The 25,533-nt window shown below is 43.9% G+C and overlaps 1 protein-coding gene across 1 annotated transcript in view; it reads left to right on the plus strand.

Moving 5' to 3' along the window:
* Positions 1 to 7,827: 7,827 nt before the first annotated feature.
* Positions 7,828 to 25,533, plus strand: part of LOC126259198 (semaphorin-5A) — a 686,291-nt gene continuing 668,585 nt past the window's right edge. The window contains exon 1 of the mRNA XM_049955789.1: positions 7,828 to 7,962. The gene's annotated coding sequence lies outside the window, so the exon portion shown is untranslated. The remainder of the gene's footprint in view (positions 7,963 to 25,533) is intronic.

Here is a 25,533-nt window from a genome sequence, read left to right on the forward strand (position 1 = left end):
AGGCAGAGAAAATCCCTGACCCCGCCGGGAATCGAACCCGGGAACCCGGGCGTGGGAAGCGAGAACGCTACCGCACGACCACGAGATGCAGGCAAAAACAATGTCAACATCGCTTAAGAGTTTTATGTTGAGTTGTGAGCTTTTGCGCATTGTGTCCCACGGAAGCCACGGTACGACGTAGTAGATAATTTTAATAGTTTTCGAATAGTCAGTGGCACATGCTGAGTGGCTACACAGTAACATAGTGGGTGCAGTTTGCTCGTTGATCGGAGAAGCTACCTTCTCCCCAATTCACATTTGACAAAAGAAATTTCCGACTTTTGCTGCATTGGGACAGTGAAGTAACTCAATGGCGATAAGTGAAAATTTGTGCCAGACCATGATTCGAAGCCTCTTTACGAGAGCGGTCGCATGAATTGCTGCACCTATCCAGGCACGTCTCTCGTCCGACTCAAATTTGCCATATGTCGCTCTCAACGGCGTAGTGTCCCCTGGCCATTAGGGTGCCCACTTAACACTTTCCTGTTTTCTCTTCCGCTTTTCTGGTTACATGACAATGAAAATTGTATATAATACACCAAAGATCGTATTTTACACGATACCTTACTTATCCTCTGGCGTCCGTAATTATCATATGTGACATCTCCAGTCTTAAAATTTTTTCACGTGTTTTTCGACTGCTTTAGTGAGAGCGCCTGCCGGTATCGCAGAGTATACATTCAGCGCATTCGTGATTCGTTTAAACTTCTTCACGCCATCAACAGGTGGCAGCAGCAGGTGCAAAGTGAGTGTTAACGACGGCATGCACCATGTCGGGAATTAAAAAACGTAAATATTCTAATCTTTTGCAATTTCATACATTTAGAAGCATAGTTATAATCGCAAATGGTTCATTTATCCTGTAAATAAATATCTCTACCGAGGAACTACCCTACATGAGCAAAATGTTCTACTTAATTGCAGGTATCATCCCTGATACCTTGGGACTCTATTACTATAAATCTCCTGTCATTGCTTACTTGGTAGGTCGTACCACTCGCTCCTTCCGGCTCCTGGATTTCTCTCTTACCGTCTGCGCCCGTCCTGCCCGTCCTGCACCCCTCTACCATCCTCCACACCTACAAATCCTTAATCTGTCCCATCCTCTGTTATGCCAGTCTCGCCTGGATATCTGCCCCTACCCCCTCCCTGCCAAATTCTATAAGTCCCTCCAGATCCTTGAGCATCATGCACTCCGCCTCGCCTTCCGTATACGCCTCCCGTCCCCCACGCGGATCCTCTATGACCTCATTCCTTTCCCCCACCTGCTCCTATTCCTCAAACATATCCGCATCCTCTACACCTCCCGCCACCTTGATCCCCCTCAGGCCCAGGTTGCTCCTCTCCTCTCCCATCCCTGCCCCCTGCCACACCTTCACTGTTGTGTCCCCCCTACCCTCCATCCCTATACCCTTCACCTCCTTTCCCAAGGTGGCTTCTATCAACTCCCCCTACTGGATGATGCCCTCTCTCCCTCCATTTATCCCTCCTATCAACTCTGATCCTCCCCCCATCCTTTCCTCCACCCTTTCCCTGGGCTCCCTCTCCCCCCCCCCCCTTCCATCCTGTTTTCTCCCTGCCTAACCTCTCCCTACCTCCCTTCTCCCTCCCCCCCCCCCCACGAGTCCTTTTGTATTCCCATCCTCTGCCTTCTCCACTCCCTGTCGCGTCTGCCCAGTACCCCCCACCCCTCTTATGGGTCCTCATCCTCCATTGGCTCCTTTCCCCCCCTCCCCCCTTTCGTTTTTCCTCTCCTTCCCCCCTTTTTATTTTCCCATCATCTATCCCACTTCCCCCCACCTGCTCTCGGCTGTGGTCTGTCATATTTGCCAACTTTTTAGTGCAGTGTTTCTAGTGAATGTTCTGTGTTTGTTCGTCTTTCCAAAGTGTTGCAAACAGAATCCTGCTGTCGCTGGGTGTGAATTTTATGTCTTTTACGCACAGAAACCAGACTGTCGCCGTGTTTTTTTAATTGTCTATTTTTTTACCTGTCTGCTTCATATGTATTTCATTAGCATCATCATCCGTTTGTTCTATATTTTAAGTTCCACGATTTTTTTTCGCCGTTTCACCACTTAAGTCTCCGATTTTATCGCCCGTTTTTATTCTTTATTATCTTCCTTTTTAAAACAAAGTCTGTAGGCTGAAGAGCGGCATACTAAGCTGCGGCCAGCCCGCCCCCTTCGGGGGGAATCGAAACTCAATAAAGAAAAAGAAAAACTTTCTTGGTTATAGTGGCGCATGTGTTTGTTTCTTCATTTTTTGCTAAATGTCTTCTGTCTAAATATATTCGGTATTTATTGTATTACTTTACTGAAAATAATGAACCCAGTAATCCCATTTTCCATGGTGTAGAGCTAACTGATGAAGAAATAGCGGAACTTTTGGCAGTGGAAGATCCAAATATTCCTGAGTTTGAGCTGTCTGAAGAAGAGATGAGCTTGACATAGTTGTCAGATCACAAACTCCAGCAGCTGATGAGTCACCATCCGAATCAGATGGCGATGGGGTACTTTTGAGTGAGATCCAACGCAGAGGTGCAAAATTGAGACACACGACAGAGTAAGTAGTTGCTAGATACGAATCTGTATGGCATATTTAACGGATAGTTTGCAAAGATTTACGTTATTTTACTTTAATTTCTAGGTTTAATCCTGAAGTACCAGAATTTGCAATATCTGAAATTCCAATTGTGAAGTCACCATTTGATTATTTCACGCAATATATTGATCAAACATTATTTGATGATAGGGCTTATTATAAATATTTACGCCATGTTACACGAACAGGAAAGTCAATGGACTGTAGTGGAGCTGAATTAAGAAAGTTTGGGGGGGGGGGGGGTTAGTATCCTGATTGCATTACAGGGGTTACCTAGATTGAGAATGTGTTGGGAAAGGCGAACACGTTGTCCACTGATTGCAGATACAATTAGCAGGGACAGGTTTTACCTATGAAACTGGTTATTGACAATGCTCTATTAGAGGAAACCAAACTAAGTTACAGTTATTGGAACATACGACCACTCCTCAACAGACTAAGAAATGTAGTTCGAAATCATCCCCGATTAACTCATGCATGTATAGATGAGCAGATGATACCCTTTACAGGTCAAGTAAGAACAAGACAGGACGTTAGAATAAATTTCACCCAGTTGGCTTGAAGAACTTTGTGCTAGCTACATCCAACGGTATATCACTTGACTTTTTGCTATACCGAGGAAAGGGTAAACATATCACGTCTGGAAAAATTCCAGTACCTGACAACCTTGATATTGGAGGGCGTGGTGTACTAAAGCTTTAAGATTCCTTGCCACCTGGGTCACTAAAATACTGTGATAGATATTTCACATATGTCCCCTTAAGCCGGCCGGAGTGGCCATGCGGTTCTGGGCGCTGCAGTCTGGAGCCGAGCGACCGCTGCGGTCGCAGGTTCGAATCCTGCCTCGGGCATGGATGTGTGTGATGTCCTTAGGTTAGTTAGGTTTAAGTAGTGCTAAGTTCTAGGCGACTGATGACCTCAGAAGTTAAGTCGCATAGTGCTCAGAGCCATTTGAAACCATCTGTCCCCTTACTAGTCTCCTAACTCATGGCCAGTCTTAGCAACTGGGATTATCATGGCTAATCGTCTTCCAAAAGCTGTAAATTTCAAGAGAGATTTAAATTTGAAAAAGGAGGGCAGATGTTCTTTTCATCTGGTTGTAAGGAGTGATGAAAAAATAGCTGCAATGAAATGGTTTGACAATAAACGTATTTACGTTGCATCTTCTGCTTTTGGTGTTCATTCCACTGTCCAAATTCAACGCTGGTCAAAGAAAGATAAGGTTTATGTCCAAATTCATAGACCAAATGCAGTTACGAAATATAAAAAATATGTGGGTGGTGTGGACCTCCTGGATAGGGTAGTGGGAAAATACCCAATGAGAAGTAGAACTAACAAATGGACAGTACGTGTGATCCATCACTTCATAGATTTTCCTGTTGCAGCAGCTTGGCTACAATATAAGCAATGCAAAGTAATAAATTTATGAGAAAAGACATCTTATTTTCTATGGTGTGTCAGAACATGAGCAAAGATCAGACTCGAGCAATGATGATGATGAGAGTGATGATGATGAAGGTCCACCAGCAAAACGGGCAAGAACACCAAAAGCTTTACCATCTTTGCCATTCAGGGTGCCAAATGCTAAGCACATGCATCAGATGATGAACAACATACAGAAAAATAGATCAAAATGCAGGTTGAGGGTTGTAGAGGTCTAACGTTTGTACGATGCAGCACATGTCAAATGTTCCTGTGCTTTACATCTGAACGAAATTGTTTTGTTCTTTTTCACATGAAGTGAGTTTGAACTTATGTTACGTTTCTCACACAGAAACAGGATTATTTTATATGTTAAGAATAATTTTGTTGTAACACTCATATATATCACTTTGTATTAACATAGACTGCAGGTATCACGTATGATATCATCTGAAAAATATATGTAAAAATGAAAATAAAATTTTTCTCTGTATTTTTTACTTATTTGTGTCCTTATCGCTTATGAATATCAGTTTCATTAAAATCAGACTTCGGACCAACCTTCAGGACTCTAGAGGTTAAATGATGTATTAAAGCTATATTTAAAGATATTAAAAGAAAAAGATATTAAAAGAAAATGGATCTTCGCCCCAGGCCTAGAGTAAACATCGTACTGTTATGGGACAAAATTCCACACAAAGAAAATCGCCATTGTCTCCATCATCGTGATCGTATTAAACATCAAAAGATGACAATAACATAACCCTAATTTAAATGCAAAACTCTTTAACACACGGAAACACATTATATTATTATTATTTGGCCTTTTCTTGCCACACTTACTTGCAGTTTTCCCGATACGGTCTGTATTCTTGTTTTGTCTTCGTTATGGACTCGATGGGGCGAAAAACTATATTTAGATTGTAAAGTTTCAAAGTTGCCGAAAAAAAAGTTTTATTTTTGCTTTATTGCATCCCGTTATCCTCCCGATATTCATTTTCTCCGGTTGCCTCAAACTTAAGTTATGACGAGCGATGATTGAGTGAGTCCAGTCTTCCCTTGCCACTCGGGTTTCTTTATTAAACGGGTGGTTTGCGTCATTACTTTCGACAAACTGATATGCTGAATGTCGAAAGTGTTTAATCGTAAGACCATAGCACATAGAATCCAGATTTGCACAGTACCCTGCCAATTCAGTTTCCTGTCTCAGGAAACATCTTCCTGAAACGAACCCAATGATGCCATGCCGTAGCCTAAGTCTTTTGCGTAATGTAAGTTCATTACATTCAAGCCTTTTAGCTGCATTTCTAATGTAAAATCAATTTTCTTAGCCTCCTCTAACGTTTCAGAAAACAACGGCGTGGAGGACGTTTTTTCTTTCGTAGTTTCTGTAACATGAAGTTGAACTAATCTTATTCTGAACTAGTCGTTATGAAACAGTAAACTACATATTAAGGTGCATTAAATATGTCAACTAAACTTATGGCTTCAGTATCAAAGCCAAAGAAAGAAAAGGCAAACGTTTTGGAGCAAAGTTACTCATGCGGACCATTTGCCCCTGCTAGTTCGTACCATCTTTGCCCCGTGGCGTTGGCTTCTGATCAGCTGGTATCAGCTGCCGTATATGGCAACTTGTTAAACTAACAAGTAAGTTTAAAGTGAGAGATTCTGGTAATTCTTTGGGATCCTGTTATAGCAGACAGATATCTATCAATTACGTGGCAAACTCTTAGCTCGCAAGTTCCAAAAATACTAACTCACCTCATATCTCGAAAGCTTCAAAGTACAAACCAGGAACACAACACGCGCGACTCTTATATACCATAAAAACTCTAATGTTTAGATACAGGGCTGCCATACTACACTCACAAGCAGAAAAAAGCACTAGATTCGGATCGTTGCCCCGTGCGCGTTTGCCCCCGCTCTTCGTTCGGACGCTACTGCATTCCCGCGAGAAGTCGAACATTATTCTACATCAACATCTACATTTATACTCCGCAAGCCACCAAAAGATGTGTGGCGGAGGGCACCTTACGGGCCACTGTCATTACCTCCCTTTCCTGTTCCAGTCGCGTATGGTTCACGGGAAGAACGACTGTCGGAAATCCTCCGTGCGCGCTCGAATCTCTCTAATTTTACATTCGTGATCTCCTCGGGAGGTATAAGTAGGGGGAAGCAATATATTCGATACCTCATCCAGAAACGCACCCTCTCGAAACCTGGACAGCAAGCTACACCGCGATTCAGAGCGCCTCTCTTGCAGAGTCTGCCACTTGAGTTTGCTAAACATCTCCGTTACGCTATCGCGCTTACCAAAAAACCCTGTGACGAAACGCGCCGCTCTTCTTTGGATCTTCTCTATCTCCTCCGTCAACCCGATCTGGTACGGATCCTACACTGATGAAAAATACTCAAGTATAGGTCGAACGAGTGTTTTGTAAGCCACCTCCTTTGTTGATGGACTACATTTTCTAAGGACTCTCCCAATGAATCTCAACCTGGCACCTTCCTTACCAACAATTAATTTTATGTGATCATTCCACTTCAAATCGTTCCGCACGCATACTCCCAGATATTTTACAGAAGTAACAGCTACCAATGTTTGTTCCGCTGTCATATAATCATACAGTAAAGGATCCTTCTTTCTATGTATTCGCAATACATTACATTTGTCTATGTTAAGGGTCAGTTGCCACTCTCTGCACCACGTGCCTATCCGCTGCAGATCTTCCTGCATTTCGCTGCAATTTTCTAATGCTACAACTTCTCTGTATACTACAGCATCATCCGCGAAAAGCCGCTTGGAACTTCCGACACTATCTACTAGGTCATTTATATATATTGTGAAAAGCAATAGTCCCATAACACTCCCTTGTGGCACGCCAGAGGTTACTTTAACGTCTGTAGACGTCTCTCCATTGAGAACAACATGCTGTGTTCTGTTTGCTAAAAACTCTTCAATCCAGCCACACAGTTGGTCTGATATTCCGTAGGCTCTTACTTTGTTTATTAGGCGACAGTGGGAATTGTATCAAACGCCTTCCGGAAGTCAAGGAAAATGGCATCTACCTGGGAGCTTGTATCTAATATTTTCTGGGTCTCATGAACAAATAAAGCGAGTTGGGTCTCACACGATCGTTGTTTCCGGAATCCATGTTGATTCCTACAGAGTAGATTCTGGGTTTCCAGAAATGACATGATACGCGAGCAAAAAACGTGTTCTAAAATTCTACAACAGATCGATGTCAGAGATATAGGCCTATAGTTTTGCGCATATGCTCGACGATCCTTCTTGTGGGTCGCCACAAATTTTCATCTGTCGCCATAGACTTAGTTCAATGCCACAAACACGTCTGGAACGTAAATATATATTATATTTCAGGAAGAAACGAAACGATGAAGAGGTGCATCGAACTGGTCTTTGGTCTTAATATCACAGCGCCTGGTCATATTGGCTCTTGCTGAAACTAGTAAAAAGTGTTACCTGTCACATATGACGGTGTGTAAAAGGTTTTGGGAGGCAGCCGATGTCTGGTTTGTGGTTAGGACTCGTATTGTTTGAGGTCCAGGCAGTGACGGCTACCGCGTCCCGAGAGGAACCGGTCGCCGGTCGGGTGCAGGTAAGCCCATGCGTTGCGTCCTTGCGGTCTGTGGAGGGGGCAGGACTGTACAGCTCTGCCGGGGGGGGGGGGAGGGGGGGGGGGAGTGCAGCCTCAGCCCGCAGAGGCGGTGCTCAAGGCCGCACCCGCAGTCGCTTCGCGCCGTCCGACGCGATCTGATCTGCTTGCTGGTGTTGTGCGTTGTGAGTGCCCGCCGAGCTAGTGTCTGACGCCGAAAGAGACACGCGAGCGATGCTGCTGCACCCGCCTGCGCGCCGCTAAACTACAGCCGCGTCTGCCGGTGAGTGGACACCACCACCAGTGCGTCCGCCCTCGCAAGAGACGCGCTGTTAATTTGTTTATAAGCTAACTGACGCGCCGGGCCTGTACACTTTTCATCGATTTCACATTTGTTGGAGTTTTCTGATGCAGCAACGCAAGTGTCGCTACTGAACCACACACGCGCGCCCGCAAAAATGTCTACTGTCACCAGTAAATAAAGCATCGCATTCTTGTGGCCAATTTATTAATATACGGTTGGGGGTGAGGCAGGTAATTCGCCCACCACCCATTTCAAACTCGGAAACAAGATTTATCTTAAAAAAAAAGAAAAGAGTCAAATACGAGCAACATCAGGAGAAACGTGATTCCGGACTGCGCGTGGACATGCGAGCTTTGTTTACATCGTTTGCCGACAACTTCGGTCGACTGTTACGGTGTTGTACTACTTTCCGTGTTATTTTATCCATGCTGGACTTGTTGAGCTCTGTCCTATTATTTGATTGACGCAGAACGCAATCAGCTTCAAATACTTTTTACAAGAATTATTTTACTGTCCGGTTTCGGTCATTATGCCCATCTTCAGATGGCTACACTTGTTTCGTCAGATTGTCAGCAATATGTTCTGTGCTCCCGTATTGCATAAGAATTTTATGAAGTAAGCGCACTGCTTCATATGGTTTGCAGACGACTTGCATAATATAGAAAAATATGCTAACGAGCATGCAGAGGAAAACATATAAAATGTGCAGTTACATTTCTTCAGGTGAACGCGTTGTAATCTGCATTAGCAATATATACATTTCCTATATTATTTGTGACTACTGTATGAATATATGTTTTTTTTACATCAAATTCTGATTGTTGTGATACATGTGTGTGTTTCACAGCACTAGATTACTTGCACTAACTTTTTTTCGCACTCTTCAAAATACCACCCCTTATCAGTGACATTTCAAGAGCAGGTACGAAGAACTTGGCCTTCCGGTTCTGCGAATGGCCGACGCTGTTTACATCTCCTGGCGCATAGGCCACCCCCCTCCCTTTTTTGTCTAGTGGGTCGTATTTACATTCGGGCTCACTTTGCTTTCATAACACCCAACATTTTTAGAATGTTGTATCCAAGCGACCTTTCGTACTAGTTACCGTGCAATGTGCAAACGAACAGCTTTCAGACTCTGCCAGAAATCGTTTGATATTACGTATCTGTTGTCACAGGAATCTCTTAACATTGTAATTTCGTTTCTTTGTTTTGTATGTGCGGAATACAGGACGGTAGCAGAAATTAACACACACTTTGGACATGAGTAAACTAATTGGAAAGCCTTACTCCTATTGGCGTCCATAGATCTTCTTAGTCAAGTATCTCGACTAATATCCCATGGGATATTCCACTTACAGCAAACCGAAATGTGGCATGTGGTGATCGAACTGGCCACAGAACGGGATGATTGTGCCCAACCTATCTTGCTTATCTCATTCAAGACTTGCATAAAGTTACTTAGCGTGATTATTACATTACATACCAAAACACAAAATCATTTACGTGAATCTTAATTCCCAGCAGCCAAATTTGGCGCTGGTGCATCTTTGTTAGCAAAAATCAAGTGTTAGTAGGTAAAATTCTTAGCAGCCTTTTGTGTCTACATCCAGGCATTTCGATGCACAGGGTGATGATATGCAGACAATCTCTTATTGTTCAAATTGGTCTTGATGATATTTACAGCAACGGATGATAAGCAAAATAAAATAGAATCGTTGTAAACCCTTCAGTTAAGGAAAGAACACAATCCTGCTACAAGCTGTAAATTCGTTAGGATTTTAGTCAAGTTTGTGATTAAACTTTTGCCGGCGTCTTGCAATGTAGTTCACGTGTCATTGCACTTCAGCTCCAATAGAAGAGATTTTCTTCTTCTTTGAAGCAGTTCTGCCTCCAACTATGAAATGTCTGCCTCCCAAGATTTAATTTCCTCCAATTTATTTAGATATCAAAGCGTTACAGATGTGGTGGATTGAAAAGTTCTGTGTTTTGTGCATAAGTTAAAACAAGTACGTCTGTTACGGCGCACTACTCTGTTTTTAGTTCGTTGGATCATAATTTCCTCAAATATCAAATCCTGTGGTACAGTTTTTCATAGTTTTGAAGGAAAGGGCTAAGTACGTGATTATGAGGTGAAGAATTCAGCCAATTGTTTGCTGTTCGTGAATTTATGACCATCATAGGAAAAAACTGTATTATTTATTTCTATTCAAAAAATCTGTTTACAAAATAGTCAACATTATACGTTGCAACTTAACTTGTATCAAAAAATTGCTTTCAAAAATATTATTTCATTTGTTCGGGGAAAGGGGGGTGGATGTTGTCTACATACAAAAGGAGACATATAACACACTGAGTTATAGAAATGTTATATGTAACTGAATTTGAAATGGTATAAATTTGTTGATATATTCAGTTAAGATGCCCTTGGCACATGGTATTGAAAGCTATGTTTGGTAACGACCGGACGGAAACAAGTGAATATCAGTCCGTAGTCACACACCTACGACTAGTCCACCGTAACACTTCTAACAGTGAACCATTAATATGTATCGTTCTTCAACGAAGTAAGCCGCGAGTAACGAAATTAATTTCGTAGGATCATGGTTACAGCTTGCGTGGGAGTATCGTTGCAGATCCGCCCAAACTGCGAGCGTCTTTTAAACCCGGCCTTGGCGAAGCTAGCCTGTTGGCGCGCCACCTGCACATGTGTTTAAATCTCCGAAGGCGGCGCCAGATGCGCCACATGGCCACGCACGGATTTTGGTCACCCTTCGCGGTCGGCAAAAAAGACGAAGACGGCGGGAGAGGCCCTGCGTCCCTCGCCGCGTGCTGACCAAAGCAGAGCCAGCATCAGCTCAGTGACACGGTTCCTTGGGTCGCGCGTTCAAAACAGGGCCGACACTCGGGCACTTTTCACAGTATTTCTAGCGATCCTGTGTGAATGAAGCAGACAATCCAGATGTGCATACGTTCAGATACAGATTAAATATCTGCACAGTAACATTCTGCCAACTGGCAGTCATTTGATGGATTAAAACACCCTTTATTTTGCTCTGTTGTCAAATAATGGCACTGTTAGAGACCCGTCGCTGTTGTGTCATACGTAATGTTTACAGCGTGCAGCAGCAACCAACCACAATTTGGTTTTCGTTTGCTTTATTGAAAACTTACCGTTAGTGGTATTGGATTTAGAAATACATAAATAGATGACCTGCACATTTTTCGCAGAGCACATGGTACTTTAGTTTACATATGTTTTACTCTACAAAGAACAGAGCTCCACAGTATCAAAAGTATGGTGGTTATGGCTGAGCTGAAAATCCGAGTGAGAATGAAATTTTCGTAAAAGTGCTACTTGCCGACATAGGTGTCAGTTTCATTCTACATCAAACTTGTAGCGCAGCTGTCATTGTTACAATTGCGAAACTCTAAAATCTCTGTTTGTCCTAAGGTAACTCCCCTACAAACCAACGCACCATGTCGTTTTAATGAAAGCGTGCTAGCCGTCTGACGATGAATGAATAAATTGTAAACGGGGAACGGTACTTTTTAAATAAACTAAAACAAAACCAGAGTCAACGTTTGTATCCACTACCAATAAGATACTGAAGCAGATATATTTTCGTTTATCGGTTATGTACTTATTCATTAAAATATATTCTTCTTTATTTAAAGAATTATTATTTAAAGAAATCTTGTTTGGTTTATAGTTTATGTTTAGAACTGGAAGTTATTTAGATCTCTCGTTACATATTAGTTAAAGAGCATTGCTTTAATTAATAAAATGGCTCTAAGCACTATGGCACTTAACATCTGAGGTCATCAGTCCCCTAGACTTAGAACTAATTAAACCTAACTAACCTAAGGACATCACACACATCCGTGCCCGGGGCAGGATTCGAACCTGCGACCGTAGCAGCAGCGCGGTTCCGGACTGAAGCGCCTAGAACGGCTCGGCCACAGCGGCCGGCTTTAATTAATAATCGGCGATTTCTGTAGGTAGCTAAATAGTTCAAAATGTCGTAAGTCGTCGAACTGTTTTCAGTCAAGTCTCATGGTTCCTCAGCTACGACTCTGGAAAAACGTAGTGCAGCTGTAATCGAAAAAGTCAGGTTTATCTGTACTCGTAGAATGATGGGAGTCTGCGTGCAAGTACAGCTCTTCGATGAAATTTGCATGCTAGCATCCGGCAGGAGTAGAATTTCATATATTAGAAACGGGATAATAATTATTCCCAAAGAATTAATGACCGTGAGTGCACGTTCGACCGTTCTACGCGTCCAGTAACATAGACTGGAACAGTCTGTTGACATACTCAATTTCGACAGTGATGAATCTGTATCTTGTTAAAGAAAACTGTATCATACCTTTTCCAATCGACAAACGTGTTCTACAAATCCTTTTACATTGGCTCAAAGACGGAAAATATCTGACACCATTTGCGTCGGTGGCCAACAATGCTTTTCCCGCACAAAATGAGACTAACCACAATTCATGTACTCTTCGCTCCAAGCTCAAGACAAAAGTGTTTCTTTTACATTACGTTAACTTGATGAATAATGATAAACTCCACAAAACAGAGCTAGATCCAAAGAGCGTCTAATCTTGCAGTCAAGACTTGAGTCAAGTTAATACTCTTGTGTTACAATTGACCAAAACTTTATCACAGCATAAAAGAGTTATTGCCCCTGCAGACAGATGGCAGGGAGGTTTGCCAATAAATAATATGTTGTGTTTTACGTTTTCCGATATCTGGTTGCTTCTGTACGCTATAACCATCCTGCGTCCCGTTATTTTGCTTTCATTACTGCGAAGTCTCGTCTGTGAAGCCATATTTTCAAATAATTCTACGAAATAAATATCAAGGGTAACATAAATAAATATAGAACAACCATTGGCTGTTCAATCGCAAGCATGACGTGTTATCACAGTGCTAATTGTCTCTTCAAGCTGTGTCAAAATGTCAACCGTTTAGGTTGAAAAGGCCACATTCGTAAGGGGATTGCTCATTAATTGACAGAACATGACATTTAGTCGCTCATTGGAACTAGCATCTCTCTTTTGATAAAATAGGTTGTCATTATGGACTTTAATATTACATTTTCCGAGTTGAACATAATGGTACTGTACATATCGTTCCATGTGATGTGGGCATTCCTGGTCAGTTGAAAACAATGACAGAAATGATAGAACAAAGTTTCTGCATGCGTCATAGAGTCAACATTTTTATCTAATAAAGAGTCGAAGGAGCGAAAGAGTAGCAGTAGTGGAGAAGACAGGCTTGTAGCCTATCCCCCTTGTATTCAGTACGTACATTCAGCAGTCAGTAAAGGAAGCAAAGAAGTATAGAAAAGGTCTTATAAATCGAGGGAAAATAAATAAAAATTTAAAGGTTTACAGGTGACGTAATTCTGTCAGAAACGTCAAAGAACTCATGAAGCTATTCAGCTTATCGCACACCGGCAAGAACAGTGACAGATCTCAAAAATGCAATGCCTGAGAAAAGTCGACTTAAAGAATAGTATACAACTATGCTGAAGTCGTATAAGCTTCCTCAGGCAAATATTTTTGTCAGTAAATTCCATTATATGTTATGCAATAGTTCTCGTAGTCGGTTTTTCTACATCTACACCTACATTTATACTCCGCAAGCCACCCAACGGTGTGTGGCGGAGGGCACTTTACGTGCCACTGTCATTATCTCCCTTTCCTGTTTTAGTCGCGTATTGTTCGCGGGAAGAACGACTGTCTGAAAGCCTCCGTGCGCGCTCTAATCTCTCTAATTTTACATTCGTGATCTCCTCGGGAGGTATAAGTAGGGGGAAGCAATATATTCGATACCTCATCCAGAAACGCACCCTCTCGAAACCTGGACAGCAAGCTACACCGCGATGCAGAGCGCCTCTCTTGCAGAGTCTGCCACTTGAGTTTGCTAAACATCTCCGTAACGCTATCACGGTTACCAAATAACCCTGTGACGGAACGCGCCGCTCTTCTTTGGATCTTCTCTATCTCCTCCGTCAACCCGACCTGGTAGGGATCCCACACTGATGAGCAGTACTCAAGTATAGGTCGAACGAGTGTTTTGTAGGCCATGGACTACATTTTCTAAGTACTCTCCCAATGAATCTCAACCTGGCACCTTCCTTGCCAACAATCAATTTTATATGATCATTTCACTTCAAATCGTTCCGCACGCATACTCTCAGATACTTTACAGAAGTAACAGCTACCAATGTTTGTTCCGCTATCATATAATCATACAATAAAGGATCCTTCTTTCTATGTATTCGTAATACATTACATTTGTCTATGTTAAGGGTCAGTTGCCACTCCCTGCACCACGTGCCTATCCGCTGCAGATCTCCCTGCATTTCGCTACAATTTTCTAATGCTGCAACTTCTCTGTATACTACACATCATCCGCGAAAAGCCGCATGGAACTTCCGACACTATCTACTAGGTCATTTATATATATTGTGAAAAGCAATAGTCCCATAACACTCCCTTGTGGCACGCCAGAGGTTACTTTAACGTCTGTAGACGTCTCTCCATTGATAACAACATGCTGTGTTCTGTTTGCTAAAAACTCTTCAATCCAGCCACACAGTTGGTCTGATATTCCGTAGGCTCTTACTTTGTTTATCAGGCGACAGTGCGGAACTGTATCGAACGCCTTCCGCAAGTCAAGGAAAATAGCATCTACCTGGGAGCCTGTATCTAATGTTTTCTGGGTCTCATGAACAAATAAAGCGATTTGGGTCTCACACGATCGCTGTTTCCGGAATCCATGTTGATTCCCACAGAGTAGATTCTGGGTTTCCAAAAACGACATGATACTCGAGCAAAATACATGTTCTAAAATTCTACAACAGATCGATGTCAGAGATATAGGTGTATAGTTTTGCGCATCTGCTCGACGACCCTTCTTGAAGACTGGGACTACCTGTGCTCTTTTCCAATCATTTGGAACCTTCCGTTCCTCTAGAGACTTGCGGTACACTGCTGTCAGAAGGGGGACAAGTTCTTTCGCGTACTCTGTGTAGAATCGAATTGGTATCCCGTCAGGTCCAGTGGACTTTCCTCTGTTGAGTGATTCCAGTTGCTTTTCTATTCCTTGGACACTTATTTCGATGTCAGCCATTTTTTCGTTTGTGCGAGGATTTAGAGAAGGAACTGCAGTGCGGTCTTCCTCTGTGAAACAGCTTTGAAAAAAGGTGTTTAGTATTTCAGCTTTACGCGTGTCATCCTCTGTTTCAATGCCATCATCATCCCGGAGTGTCTGGATATGCTGCTTCGAGCCACTTACTGATTTAACGTAAGACTAGAACTTCCTAGGATTTTCTGTCAAGTCGGTACATAGAATTTTACTTTCGAATTCACTGAACGCTTCACGCATAGCCCTCCTTACGCTAACTTTGGCATCGTTTAGGTGTTTGAGAGGTTTTTGCTGCGTTTAAACTTGGAGTGAAGCTCTCTTTGCTTTCGCAGTACCTTCCTAACTTTGTTGTTGAACCACGGTGGGTTTTTCCCGTCCCTCACAGTTTTACTCGGCACGTACCTGTCTAAAACGCATTTTACAATTGCCTTAAACTTTTTCCATAAACACTCAACATTGTCAGTTTCGGAACAGAAACTTTCGTTTTGATCTGTTAGGTAGTCTGAAATCTGCCTTCTATTACTCTTGCTAAACAGATAAAACTTCCTCCCTTTTTTTATATTCCTATTAACTTCCATATTCAGGGATGATGTAACAGCCTTATGATCACTGATTCCCTGTTCTGCACTTACAGAGTCGAAAAGTTCGGGTCTGTTTGTTATCAGCAGGTCCAAGATGTTATCTCCACGAGTCGGTTCTCTGTTTAATTGCTCGAGGTAATTTTCGGATAGTGCACTCAGTATACGAGGTGTGGCTAGAAAAAAACCGGACTAGTGCTGGTGAAACAATAAAACGAATGCAATAAGGCTGAAAGTCGCGTGGCCTGTCACGTGACTCTCGCTCCGCCTACTGCTCGAGTTTCATCTGCCTCCTGTATTCAGTCTGCCCGTGGCGTCTGTTTTAAGTAGTTGACGTTTTGTCTGTGCGTCGGAAAATGTTGAGTGTACAGAAAGAACAGCGTGTTAACATCAAATTTTGTTTCAAACTAGGAGAATCTGCAAGTGAAACGTTTGTAATGTTACAACAAGTGTACGGCGATGATTGTTTATCGCGAACACAAGTGTTTGAGTGGTTTAAACGATTTAAAGATGGCCGCGAAGACACCAGTGATGACACTCGCACTGGCAGACCATTGTCAGCAAAAACTGATGCAAACATTGAACAAATCGGTAAACTTGTTCGACAAGATCGCCGTTTAACAATCAGAGCAGTGTCTGAGTTAACAGGAGTTGACAAGGAAAGTGTTAGGCAGATTCTTCATGAAAGTTTCAACATGAACAAAGTGTGTTCAAAAATGGTTCCAAAGTGTCTCACAATTGAACAGAAGGAACGCCGAAGAATGATTTGTTCTGACATCCTGGAAAACATTGAAAGTGATCCCACCTTCTTACAAAATGTTATTACTTGCGATGAATCGTGGTTTTTTACTTACGATCCCGAAACTAAACGCCAATCGATGCATTGGAAAACTCCTGGTTCTCCACGACAAAAAAAGCACGAATGTCAAAATCGAAATTCAAGGCAATGATGATTGCTTTTTTTGACATCAAAGGGATTGTGCACATTGATTGGGTACCAGAGGGACAAACAGTGAATCAGCATTACTACATTAGCGTCCTGGCTACCCTACGTGAGCGAGTACGGAGAAAACGGAACGATTTGTGGAGAAAAAAGTCATGGATCCTTCACCAAGACAATGTCCCAGCTCACAGTGCGTTGTCAGTGAAGACGTTTTTGGCAAAACACAACATTCCCATCTTAGATCATCCACCCTACTCACCTGATTTGGCCCCCTGTGACTTTTTTCTTTTCCCTAAAGTCAAGTCAGCTTTGAAAGGAACTAGATTTGAGACTGTTGAAGCAGTAAAAGAAAAAGCGACGGAAGTAATGTATGGACTTACCGAAAATAATCTGCAGCATTGCTATGAACAGTGGAAAATTCGTATGGAGCGGTGTAGAGACCGAGGAGGAGAGTACATTGAAGGAGATAACATGAAATTGTAAATAATTGTAAATAAATGTTTTTTCCAGCATCAGTCCGGTTTTTTTCTAGCCGCACCTCGTATATCTGGTAAATTGAAATCTCCACCTAAGACTATAATATGCTGAGAAAATTTATGTGCAATGTATTCCAAATTTTCTCTCAGTTGTTCTGCAACTAATGCTGCTGAGTCGGGAGGTCGGTAAAAGGAGCCAATTATTAACCTAGCTCGGTTGTTGAGTGTAACCTCCACCCATAATATTTCACAGGAACTATCCACTTCTACTACACTACAGGATAAACTACTACTAACAGCGACAAACACGCCACCACCGGTTGCATGCAATCTATCCTTTCTAAACACCGTCTGTGTCTTTGTAAAAATTTCGGATGAATTTAACTCTGGCTTCAGCCAGCTCTCTGTACCTATAACGATTTCAGCTTTGGTGCTTTCTATCAGCGCTTGAAGTTCCGGTACTTTTCCAACGCAGCTTCGACAGTTGACAATTACAATACCGATTGCTGCTTGGTCCCCGCATGTCCTGACTTTGCCCCGCACCCTTTGAGGCTGTTGCCCTTTCTGTACTTGCCCGAGGCCATCTAACCTAAAAAACCGCCCAGTCCACGCCACACAACCCCTGCCACCCGTGTAGCCGCTTGCTGCGTGTAGTGGACTCCTGACCTATCCAGCGGAACCCGAAACCCGGCCACCCTATGGCGCAAGTCGAGGAATCTGCAGCCCACACGGTCGCAGAACCGTCTCAGCCTCTGATTCAGACCCTCCACTCGGCTCTGTACCAAAAGTCCGCAGTCAGTCCTGTCGACGATGCTGCAGATGGTGAGCTCTGCTTTCATCCCGCTAGCGAGACTGGCAGTCTTCACCAAATCAGGTAGCCGCCGGAAGCCAGAGAGGATTTCCTCCGATCCATAGCGACACACATCATTGGTGCCGACATGAGCGACCACGTGCAGATGGGTGCACCCTGTACCCTTCATGGCATCCGGAAGGACCCTTTCCACATCTGGAATGACTCCCCCCGGTATGCACACGGAGTGCACATTGGTTTTCTTCCCCTCTCTTGCTGCCATATCCCTAAGGGGCCCCATTACGCGCCTGACGTTGGAGCTCCCAACTACCAGTAAGCCCACCCTCTGCGACTGCCCGGATCTTGCAGACTGAGGGGCAACCTCTGGAACAGGACAAGCAGCCATCTCCGGCCGAACATCAGTATCAGCCGGAGACAGAGCCTGAAACCGGTTCGTCAGACAAACTGGAGAGGCCTTCCGTTCAGCCCTCCGGAATGTCTTTCGCCCCCTGCCACACCTCGAGATGACCTCCCACTCTACCACAGGTGAGGGATCAGCCTCAATATGGGCAGTATCCCGGGCAGCCACAGTCTTAGTCCGATCGGGGGATGCGTGGGACGAGCTGGCCGTCCCCGACGAACCCCCATCCGGACCCCCACAGTGATGCCCATTGGCAACAGCCTCAAGCTGTGTGACCGAAGCCAACACTGCCTAAGCTGGGAGCGAAGGGATGCCAACTCAGCCTGCATCCGAACACAGCAGTTGCAGTCCCTATCCATGCTGAAAACTGTTGTGCAAAGAACGCCTGAACTAATCTACAGAGAGCACAAACAAATCGACACAAAATTTAAACGGTTATTAAAATACAAGATTGCCTAGTAAATGCAGTAATGCTGCTACTTGCGTACTGCTGACACACTGCTTGGCGGCGGAAGGAGACTACGCGAATTTACACTATTCAGGTACTAAAGCGCGATGCTACAACTCTCAAATACTATAATACGCCCGAAATTTATGAATTTAAACAATGCAAGTATCAAAAACACGCAAAGAAATTAAGAATTAAACTATGTAACAAATGAGTGAGCTAGGAGTATACGACTTTCTGCTGGCAGCTGCTTATCCAACGGCGGCAGGGAGCAAGTGTTGCATTTCTGAGTCGTGTTACTGTTCTAGCCAGGGGCGTGATATTTGGATTAAGGCCAGTGGGATGCAAGAGGCATTGTAATTGCAGGAGAAAGGAGAAAGACAGTAAAATTCGCGTGTGATCAAGCAGCGCTGTCAGGAGAGGAGCCACAGAAGATGTTGAAGAATACTGCAGGGGCAAGGAGTATGGAATGAATATAAATATAGAAAAGACTAAAGGGATGAGAATAAGCGAGAAGGAAGCTCCATTTAACACATTCCTAGACGGAATAATGACATAGAAGGAAACTGTACAGAACTAATAAGGAGGAGGATATCTATAGGAAAGAGAGAATTTGAAAGGTGAAGCAGAAGGTGAAGACATTATTGACATATAGAAGAATTCCATTGGGGCTGAGAAAAGATTTATTAAATGTTGTGTGTGGAGTGCATTGTTATGTCATGTACAGTTAAAAAGAAAGAGGAAGTATATTTACAAACTTGTGAATGTGGAGAAGAATGTTAGCTGAAGTGGACTGACAGACGTAAGAATCAAGAAGTAGTGAGTAAAACAGGGGAATTGCTGGAAATGATCTGAAAGAGTAAAAAAAATCTTGGCTGGAACATATGCTGCGTAGGAATTGTCTGAAACAAGGACATGTAGAGGGAAATGTGGAAGGAATGAAAGGAAGGTGTAGGAAGAGAATTGGAATGGTGGATGGCAGTAGAAGGGGACGAACATACAAACAGATGAAGCAAAATGCTCTAAACAGGACACCGTGGAAAGTTTCCAATTGAAACCTGTCATATGATAGATACACCAAAGAAGAAGTAGTCCAGGTCACTTGTAAGAACACGACACAGTACAACTGTGTTAAGTTTTATGCAGATACACGCAGGAAGACTGCGTTAATAGCGGCGTTAGCGTAGAGAGAAGTCAAGTACAACGACCCCGCTGTGTTATAATGTGTCCGTCGCTGCCGCAAATGGAAAAAAACGCACGTACGCAATTTTTTTTGCCGTTTATCTTTATCCGATAAGAGCCCCTTAACAGAAAGAGAAATAACGTGACCGATGTCTTGCTGTTATCTCTCCTCTCGCGATAACTGTAAGGCGATACTGTTTAAATAAAAACGAGAACAACTTTCTTAAGCAACGCCGGTAATGATCCTTTGCCTAACCGTAACATGTCACAGATAATGACGCGTTGTGGCACACGTCGTAGCGCAGTAGTTTCGTTTTCGCGGGGTTCTTTTCAGTACGAAAATGCTCACATCATACGCTTACTAAAAGCTAACGCTAACGGCAGTGATTACTGTATCCTGCCTGTCAATTAGTTTCATGTCCCGTGGGTCAATTTTTAAGACTGATCGTTATTATGTGGAACGAGTCATGGGTACAGGCTGACTACACTACTGGCCATTAAAATTGCTACACCAAGAAGAAATGCAGATGATAAACGGGTATTCATTGGGCAAATATATTATACTAGAACTGACATGTGATTACATTTTCACGCAATTTGGGTGCATGGATCCTGAGAAATCAGTACCCAGAACAACCACCTCTGGCCGTAATAACGGCCTTGATACGCCTGGGCATTGAGTCAGAGCTTGGATGGCGTGTACAGGTACAGCTACCCATGCAGCTTCAACACGATACCACAGTTCATCAAGAGTAGTGACTGGCGTATTGTGACGAGCCATTTGCTCGGCCACCATTGATCAGACGTTTTCAATTGGTGAGAGATCTGGAGAATGTGCTGGCCAGAGCAGAAGTCGAACATTTTCTGTATCCAGAAAGGCCCGTACATGACCTGCAACATGCGGTCGTGCATTATCCTGCTGAAATGTAGGGTTTCGCGGGGATCGAATGAAGGGTAGAGCCACGGGTCGTAACACATCTGAAATGTAACGTCGACTGTTCAAAGTGCTGTCAATGCGAACAAGAGGTGAGCGAGACGTGTAACCAATGGGACCCCATACCATCACGCCAGGTGATACGCCCGTATGGCGATGGCGAATACACGCTTCCGAAGTGCGTTCACCGCGATGTCGCCACACACTGATGCGACCATCATGATGCTGTAAACAGAACCTGGATTCATCCGAAAAAATGACGTTTTGCCATTCGTGCACCCAGGTTCGTCGTTGAGTACACCATCGCAGGCGCTCCTGTCTGTGATGCAGCGTCAAGGGTAACTGCAGCCATGGTCTCCGAGCTGATAGTCCATGCTGCTGCAAACGTCGTCGAACTGTTCGTGCAGATGGTTGTTGTCTTGCAAACGTCCCCATCTGTTGATTCAGGGATCGAGACGTGGCTGCACGATCCGTTACAGCCGTGCGGATAAGATGCCTGTCATCTCGGCTGCTAGTGATACGAGGCCGTTGGGATCCAGCACGGCGTTCCGTATTACCCTCCTGAACCCACCGATTCGATATTCTGCTAACAGTCATTGGATCTCGACGAACGCGAGCTGCAATGTCGCGATACGATAAACCACAATCGCGATAGGCTACAATTCGACCTTTATCAAAGTCGGAAACGTGATGGTACGCATTTCTCCTCCTTACACGAGGCATCACAACAACGTTTCACCAGGCAACGCCGGTCAACTGCTGTTTGTGTATGAGAAATCGGTTGGAAACTTTCCTCATGTCAGCACGTTGTAGGTGTCGCCACCGGCCCCAACCTTGTGTGAATGCTCTGAAAAGCTAATCATTTGCATATCACAGCATCTTCTTCCTGTCGGTTAAATTTCGCGTCCGTAGCACGTCATCTTCGTGGTTAAGCAATTTTAATGGAGGATAGTGTAGTTATTCATGCTTTTGACAGGCGGTCACTTTAATGTCACTGGACAGTGTATTATGAAAGTAAGGATCTTATAGGTTCCAACAAGAGCAGTTTTGGTTCTGTTGATTTGTTTACTGGGAAGGTCTCATTATTACCGTAAGGCGTAGCCGTGCGGTCTCGGCGCCTTGCCACGGGTCGCGCGGTTACCCCCGTCGGAGGTTCGAGTCGTCCCTCGAGCATGAGTGTTTGTATTGTCCTTAGCGTAAGTTATTTTAAGTTAGATTAAGTAGGTGTGTAAGCCTAGGGACCGATGACCACAGCAGTTTGGTCCCATAGGACCTTATTGTACGAGGGCCACTCCAAAAGAAATGCGCACTATTTTTGTAAAAATACAGTTTTCATTCTGCATGTGTGAAAGTTTTACAGTGTGTAGATACATCCTTCCCGCTTGTTTTCAAACTTAGTTCAACCTGTTCCCGTGAGTGGCGCCGTCACAGCATGTCTTCAAGATGAATCTCATAGAGTTCCTGTGCTGTGAAAACGAGACAGTGGGAAACATCCACAACAGGTTGAAAAAGGTGTATGGAGATGCTGCTGTCGATCGCAGTACAGTTAGTCGGTGGGCAAGCAGGCTATGTGATGAAAGCGGGCACAGCAATATTGAGGATTGTACTCGCAGCGGCAGGCCTCGTACTGCACGCTCGAGACAATGTGCACAGAGTTAACGAATTGGTGAGTGCTGAGAGACGCAACACAGTGAACGAATTGTCACGCAACGTTGGGGTAGGGGAAGGAAGTGTTTGCAGAATACTGAAAGTGTTGGTGTTAAAAAAGGTTTGTGCCAGGTGGGTTCCCAGAATGTTGACAGTGGCTCACAAAGAAACAAGAAAAACGGTATGTAACGAACTTTTGGAACAGTACGAGAATGGTGGAGGTGAATTTCTTGGAAGAACTGTGACAGGTGATGAAACATGGCTCCATCATTTTTCACCAGAGACGAAGAGGCAACAATGGAGTGGCATCATGCAAATTCATCCAAGAAAAAAAATTCAGAACCACACCTTCTGCTGAAAAAGTTATGGCTACAGTGTATTTCGATTCCGAAGGACTCTTGCTTGTGGACATCATGCCAAGTGGAACCACCATAAATTCTGATGCATATGTGACGACAATGAAGAAACTTCAAGCTCGACTGAGTCGTGTTCGAGCAAATCGGCAGAAGCAGGATGTTTTGCTGTTGCACGACAATGCACGGCCACATATCAGTCAAAAAACCATGTAAGCGATCACAAAACTCGGATGGACAACACTGAAACACCCGCCTTACAGTCCTGACCTGGCTCCATGTGACTATCATCTCTTTGGGAAACTGAAAGACTCTCTTCGTGGAACAAGGTTTGAAGATGATGACTCCCTTGTGCACGCTGCCAAACAGTGGCTCCAACATGTTGGTCCAGAATTTTACCGTGCGGGTATACAGGCGCTGGTTCCAAGATGGCGGAAGGCAGTTGAGAGGGATGGAAATCACGTGGAGAAATGAAAATATTGTTTTTAAAGGATGTATCTACACACTGTAAAACTTTCAAACATGTAGAATAAAATATGGATTAAAAAAATAGTGTGCATTTCTTTTGGAGTGATCCTCGTACGGCATGACCGAGTACTTGTTTCAAGACCGTTGCAACTTAAGATGAACGTTCTCCAAACTGCGTAACGGAAGAAAAGTTGAGATTTTCTCGATCATTGTTTCAAAAGTGTATCTTGATCAATTTCTTCCTTAGGTCAAACGGCGAAGCGTCTAATATTTTCCGATCGACATTTTTGCCCATGTACCGTATTTCAAAGCACTGGATTCGGGGCTGCACGAAGGAGCAGTTTGCACGTGATGGCTGAAATCGCCTTCCGGCAACGGTGCACGGACACGATCGCTCTGATTGGTCTTTCCCAAGGCCTGCGATATTGCGCGTGAAATCGCGAGAAGGGCGTCAGCGCTGCATGACGACGGCGGAGTAGAGAGCAAGCGAGGCGATCGGTATCGGCTGAGGCGTCAGGATCTACAGGGCTCTGGGCCAAAGAATATAATATAACACTCCTTCCCTGTGTAGCAGCTCTGCACTGGGCACTAGAGTAGACCTATCACCAGGGGCTGAGCCTGCGTTGTCGTTGTTGCTATGGTCTTCAGTCCGAAGACTGGTCTGATGCGGCTCTCCCTTGTAACGTCTACCATGGAAAACGGTTGAGCATGCCCGTCACACTTTTACTGAACCTAAAAGATCTAGCTAATTTTACGACTAGCTCTTTACTATTGTGTACGTCTATTTGACATCCCAAATAAGTGAACGACGACACTGGATCTAAAATTATATTATCCACAATGATTTTGGATCGAACCAGATCTTTGCCCCAGAAGGCCGTCACTTTAATCTTGGTTTTGGAAAATCACAGCATCGCATTGTTTTCAAAGACGGCCAATCCCTTCATGAGAAAATATTTGCAGTTTCCTGCGGAACTATGATTGTACCCAGGCGTGCATCTCTTCCTCCAAAGCAAACAACTATGAATCCCTTTCTTCAGACTTCCAAAAATATGGAATTCGGATGAAGTGTGATTGTGACTGTATGGAGAATGTGTAAGGGCTTGCCAGCGAAACTTTTGCAGCATAGTCGAACCTATTGTTAAAATTCGTTGTGAACCTTAAGCTGTCCTTTATTTTGCACAATGCGCTTCGCTACGAAACTCCGCCCGAACAGGCCATGGAGGCCCAGTGGTACCGACTGGCCGCCGTGTCTTCCTCGGTCCGCAAGCGTCACTGGATGCGGCTATGGAGAGGCATGTGGTCAGCACACCGTTATCCTGGCCGCTTGTCAGCTTACGAGAGTGGAGCCGCTACTTCTCAATCAAGCAGCTCCTCAGTTTGCCTCACAAGGGCTGAGTGCACCCCGCAGGACAACAGCTCTCGGCAGACCAGATGGTCACCCATACAAGTGCTAGCCCAGCCTGACAGTGCTTAACTTCGCTACTAGTTTCGGCCAAATGACCATTATCAAGCATAAGCTGGCATGAACGGCTGGAAAGTTATACCTTTGCTCTTTTGAGCCGGCCATAGTAGTACAAAATTTTTACAATAAAAGCTGTGTACAAGAGATTTCTTAAAGAAGCAAAGTTCACGACGACAACTAGCCACACACTCAAAATTGTAAAAAAAAAAATTGTACTACAATGGTAGACCGGAAAAAGGAAATAACTCTTATTATGGTATAAGTTTCCATCTGTTCATACCAAGTAATGCTTGATAATGTTCATTTGACCGAAACTTGTAGTGAAGCGCGTTGTGCAAAATAAAGGACAACTCAAGATTCACTACGAATTTTAACAGTTATTTGGCGGCTGAATATCCCCACCCGCAATCATGCATAATAATAGTCAAAACAGCCTGCCAATAAAATGCCCGCCCGCATGTTGCCAAGATTGTTTCGGGTATGCTGCGGAAGTTTCGCTAGGAAGACCTTACACATCCTCCATACAGTCCCGATCTCTCCCCCTCCGATTTCCATATTTTTGGAGCCCTGAAGAAAGACACTCATGGCCGCCAATTTTCTTCGGATGAAGATCGCCAACCTGAGTACAGTCATGGTTCTCTAGGAAACCGCTAACATTTTTCCATGAAGGTATTGGCCATCTTGTC

Source organism: Schistocerca nitens, chromosome 5 (genome assembly GCF_023898315.1).
Source record: "Schistocerca nitens isolate TAMUIC-IGC-003100 chromosome 5, iqSchNite1.1, whole genome shotgun sequence".
NCBI classification, from domain to species: domain Eukaryota; kingdom Metazoa; phylum Arthropoda; class Insecta; order Orthoptera; family Acrididae; genus Schistocerca; species Schistocerca nitens.